We start from the raw sequence: 5,926 nt of genomic DNA, 5'->3' as shown, positions 1-5,926 counted from the left end.
ATTAATTTTTGTTAAACTAACAGTAGAACTTTAAACTTGGGTTGTTTTATCTGCATGTAGTTATGATAGAGTATATTTAAATATCGATAATAAACGGAGAAGGCTAACTCTTCCGGAACATGAATGTATTGTCATTCAATAAAAGGTAAAATGTATAACTAATCCTATCAATAACCAGTATTTTTAATTTTTTAAAGGGAATATATTCATGTGTTATATTTTAAAATATAATTGTTGTCAATTCATATTGTTGTAAAATGAAATTATCACTTCAATCCCAAACCAAAGATGTAAATTGATATATTGGAAATCAGACAAAATTAGAAATAAGCCGCTCCATTTTTTACAAATGTTTGTCTATTTTGGTTAGGTTGATAATGTGTGATTTGCTGTATACTATCTACTTTTTTACATCTTATTTTATTCATATAATTTACGGATATTGTGTAATCGTCAGTTTGAAAAAAGAAAGTACAAAACGTTGTACCTGTTTGTCTATAACTAGTTGGTTTACATGAAAAAAGATGCCAAAATTATACTCTGAATTACCATGAGAAATACATAAGTAGTATGCACTTGCGTGTATATTTTGATGGCAATACTTGTGAATTGATGGCATGAGAATTAGTGACGTTATCCAATCAGAATGAAATTACAGAAATTTTTAAATTTTGATAAAAAAGTTTTAGGTTCTTTAACAATAGGCATATATAATCATTATTGTATTTGCATGAATTCTTTGAAATTGTTGCTTAACATTGCAACTTTGTTTGGTTTGGTTTGTTTTGTTTGTTTTTGCTTTTAACTGTTTGGACATAAATGCTACTGATGAGTGGTACAACATTATAAAAAAAAAATGATCAGACTTGCACACGTATATTCGGGGAATATTTTTACGAGTTTAGAAAAAAAGAAAGGTCAATAAATACAATACAGACTTAAATAAAGTTCAAAGCAAAATATTTAAATGTCATTTCACTACATATTTATTACTTGAACGCATCTTTTGTATTAATTAGTAGAATAACTATCTCGTACATTGAAAACAAATCGTGCAATACAATGGTCAACTAAAATAGTTGTTTAGTACTGTAGTTTATGGACAAGTGTTAAGAACAATAAACATATCAAACCATTAAATTACCTATTTGTTAGAGGTACAATGGTAGCACGAACAAAATTTAAACCATGTTATTCGATACATTAATCAATTATGAATATGTTTATTGTTTTTGATACATTGTTAAATTTTTATCTTTTTAAAATTGTGCGTACCGAATGTAGAAACGACTCGCAAGCAGTTTATATGTTATGAACATTAGTATATTCTTCACAAATAGGTTTATCAATTAACAGTCAAGAGGTATAGAATACTAAAATCAAATCCCTGTTCACAACAGTATACAATACCATACGAAAAATATTAAGTATGGCTCCACCTAAAAATCATGCAGAGGGTGATACAGTGATAGTTGTCAAATTGACTTTTTTGGGCTTCATATGTTCTATTTTGATAAGAAACTAAGAAAAATAACAATAACACATGTGTTGTACATTTGGTTGCTATGGTTACGATGGCACCATAACAACCCTTTAATTTCAGTCTTAAAACCTTAAAAATTTCTGTTTTTCATCACAGATCTTTTTATAAACTGCTAATTAATTTCGATAAAACAAACATATGTTATCATAGTTCCTCATTTGTTCTAAAAATTAAAAGTTTTTTTTGTCTCATTTTTTTTTTCTTACAATAAGCTTAATTATTTTCATGTGTCTATAGCACAATTCATTTGATTGTGTCTTTTTAGCTTGTATGACACCTAAATATTGAAACAAGTAAAGAAAACAGTTACTTATTTATCATTATCCTCAAATCAAACTACCAGTTTCCATGGAAACAGAACACACCAATTTTGAGAATTACACATTTTGATAAATGTATGCTTTATAATGATAAAATTTTAATAAATCATTTTTTTTATAAAATGTTTCTCCATGAATACATTGTAACATCAAATTAATCAAAATAATGAAACAAAGGAAATTTGGTCATCATGGAGACAAATGCCTACAATACAACATTTTCGTTTAAATCACTTAAACAATATTTGTTCAAACTATCATTTTCTGTACAAAATCATTGTAAGGAGCAAAAATATTAAATATTGATGCTATACTTAAATTTTTAAAACAACCGTTGGAAGATATTTGTCCCCCCTCCTGACAGTTAAGCTCTATATTTCATCAATGAAAGCTTTTCAGATATGTTTGTAGTGCAAGAAATAGCCTTTAAATTATTAAAAAATGAACTAATTCCTTATTTTTTTCTAGAGAATTCAATGTGAATGTGAAATTTTGACAAGAAAAGGGGGGTATGAACACCATCAATATAGTAGTAATGGTTCAATTTAAAGCTCAACACTGTTTCTAAAAAGGACAACAAATTGGTTGCTCTATAGGATCAGAATACGCATGTATCTCATCAACTAAACATTTTTTTAAAGATCCATGACAATGAGCCATTGCGGTCAAGATCAGACAGACATGTACACCTTACAATTGTTCACTTCAGTACACTAAAGTAGTTTTATCTTGTTTTGCTTATGATAATTGAAAAACATACCAAAACACAAAACTTAACATTGACCAATGAATCATGAAAATGAGGTCAAGAGCAGATCAAACTACCTGGTAATTATATTTTTTATGGTTTTCTTTAAACATTAAAATGTTGTCAAGGAAAAGGGACACCTGACAGAAGGAAACTTCTTAGCATAAGGTATCTGCATAAAAGGTTTGAAGCATCCATGTCTTCTCTCCTTTAAAATATAAAGCTGTATACAAATAGTTTACACTGCTGCAGCCAGATAGTAATCAGTAAATCGTCTCCCATATATAGAGCTCTATTTTCACAGGCAAAACAAAAATCAGTTAGCATTATTTTCTTTATGATTCTATAATTTTTTTGTTTTTACAAATAGTCAATCAAGTCTTTTCCTTTAAAGATGCAGACACACACAAGTTAATTCAGTCCCTTCTAAACAAACCACTTGAAGCATTAGGGCAAAAGTTGTATGGCCCAGTCCTTAATGTCCGATCAAAACTTCTTCAGGCTATAATTCATCCAAAAGGGTAGTATGTCCACTGTCTTATTGATATCTTATAAAATGCTGCTTCCAAGACATTATATGTGACTGTGATAGCTCTATGTCTGTTATGTAACTCAATATGTAGTTCCTCTAGAAAATCTACAAAACAGAAATAAAATATTATAATACATGCAAATTAATAATGGTACATGTATGATCATGTTTAAAATAATTGTAAGAATAAAAATCATAGCAATCAAATGTCATACTTACATTGTATAAACGCCTGTTTACTCAACAAGCATATGACATCAAAACTTGAAACCGTTAAATTTAGTTTAATTGCTTTGGGAGAGGAAAGAGTGAAAGTAGACAGTCAGCAGTTCTCTATTCAAAGTTACAAGCACATTGATTCACCTTATACATATATGATATAGAGTTACAAATGTATATATTGGTCAACATTTCATATCAATGAAATTGAACTTTTTCAGCCTAGTTGTAATCTAATGTACTTTTACAATGTGTGTAAAGAAATCAAAATAATCAGTACTAGTTCATTTGAAAGAAAAGGCTTTAAAAATAAGAACAAGAGAACAAAAGTGGGACAATCTACTAACAGTTCTCTATTTGTATGTTTGTTTTAACAACTAATTTGTCTAATATAAGAATATTTAAAAAAAAAATATTTTCTATTGGTTAATTACCATGTAAACAATGTATCACTTTCTTCATGGCTTAACTTTTTGCTCTAGTAACTTTAAATGACACTGATGACTGGTAGAAGGTACCTTAAAAACAGATTAATAATAAATATTCATATGATTTTTAAATTAAGCTAAACAAAATAAATTAAATATAGAATATGGAGTTCAGTATGGCTTTCATTTTCACTGAACTAGTATATATATTTGTTTAGGGGCCAGTTGAAGGACACCTCTTGATGCGGGAATTTCTCACTGCATTGAAGACCTACTGGTGACCTTCTGTCTGTTCTATTTTGTGTCTATGGTCGACACATTCCCCATTTCCATTCTCAATTTTAACCTTCATACCTTTTCTCAAAACATATTTTTGTATATATATTGGCTTATGTCCTTATGTTGTACTGTTATACCATTGTCCCAGGTTAAGGGAGGGTTGGGATCTCGCTAACATGTTTAAAACCCTGCCACATTATTTATGGATGTGCCTGTCCCAAGTCAGGAGCCTTTAATTCAGTGGTTGTCGTTTGTTTATGTGTTACATATTTGTTTTTGGTTCATTTTTTTTATATAAATAAGGGCGTTAGTTTTCTCGTTTGAATTGTTTAACATTGTCTTATCGGGGCCTTTAATAGCTGACTATTCGGTATGGGTTTTGCTCAATGTTGAAGGCCGTACGGTGACCTATATTTGTTAATGTCTGTGTCATCTTGGTCTCTTGTAGACAGTTGCCTCATTGGCAATCATACCACTTGTTCTTTTTTATATTAATTAGGAATAGAAAAAAAAGTGAAATACAAATGCAATTCCAAGATTCCTAAAAGTGAGTCGGGCAACAGTAATTATTAAGAGTAATTTAGAGTCAGTGATGTCCACTGTGATATATTACAGTAAAAACAATGTATGTAAAATTTCAGTTGCTCACTCTGACATATTAAGAAAAATAGTTTCACAATACAAAGGCATCATGACATAGTAATCAAGATATTTAAGATTTCTGAAAGTTTCATGCAATCCAAGTCCTGGTCTTTCATTGTCTTTGTGGAGTTGCATCCATAAATTCCCAATATACAACTACATGTAAATGGCAAAAACAATATAACATAAACGATAACAAGAAAGCACACAAATTACACACTTAAATTGACATATAAATCCTTTAAATACATAATACATATAATTCAGTGCATGTGGTTGTCCTTTGTTCATGTTGTTTATGTACATTTGTACATGTACTAACTAAATGTTGTATATATGTAAGCCTCAAATCTATGTCCGGCCTCAAATCTATGTCCTTTCCCCAAATCTATGTCCTTTTTTAATATTGCGTCATAGATGTTCCAAATCTATGTTCTGTATTGTCTCAAATCTATGTCCTTTGCTTACCCAAATCTATGGCCATTTTTGGCTCCAATCTATGTCCTTTCATCGACGTAAAACATAACAAAACGTCATAAAGTATATGACGTCATTGCAAAAAAGGAATAATGGCGGAGCAGGACACTATTCAAAATGAAGGATACACTATATCTAATAAGCGCAAAAAAGGTATTTCAAAGGATCCAAATCCAGAATCGTTTTGGGCGGATATGCCGTACATTGTACAGATTGCAAAGACCAAAGAAGAACATCAAAATTGGGGAGCAAAGAAAATTGTTGACGAATTGAAAGTGCCGTTTTCTGACAGAATGGTAAAAAAGTTTTTGTCGCTTTACTTTTATGATCAAGAATCTAAATGTATCTACAAAAAATCTCAAGACTTAAATAGCAATCATAGAAAATGTTTAGACAAAGAGCAATTAATTCACCTAATTAACAAAAACCACATGAAAGACCATAGAAAATATTTATGACTGTTTAAGAAGTACAGTATTTCCTGTCGTTAGAGAAAGCATCAAGGTACTATTTAAATTAAACGTAAACTGCCAGGGCTGTAACAATGCAGTAGAAATTCCCAAAACAAAAGTTTTAAGGCGCCCAAATCCTGCAACTTATGCTAACAGTCGTTGGCAAATAGACTTCAAGAAAATGCCACCAGTCAGAGGTGACAACTACATTTGCAACATAGCAGATTGCTTTTCTCGCTTGGCATTTGGTGGCCCATTAAAAGGAAAATTTGCAAAAGATGTAGCA

General features: G+C 30.2%; 1 long non-coding RNA gene across 1 annotated transcript; it reads right to left on the bottom strand.

The window, feature by feature from the left end:
* Positions 1-2,931: 2,931 nt before the first annotated feature.
* Positions 2,932-3,862, bottom strand: LOC139487179 (uncharacterized). Its single transcript, XR_011655786.1, has 2 exons — positions 3,797-3,862; positions 2,932-3,248 (listed from the first exon to the last, which is right to left on the bottom strand). It is a non-coding gene; the product is annotated as an uncharacterized lncRNA (long non-coding RNA).
* Between the last annotated feature and the right edge of the window lie 2,064 nt (positions 3,863-5,926).

The sequence above is a fragment of the Mytilus edulis genome, chromosome 8 (genome assembly GCF_963676685.1).
Source record: "Mytilus edulis chromosome 8, xbMytEdul2.2, whole genome shotgun sequence".
Classification (NCBI taxonomy): domain Eukaryota; kingdom Metazoa; phylum Mollusca; class Bivalvia; order Mytilida; family Mytilidae; genus Mytilus; species Mytilus edulis.
The sequence above is the reverse complement of the archived record's forward strand: the minus strand, read 5'-3'. Positions and strand labels throughout refer to the sequence as shown.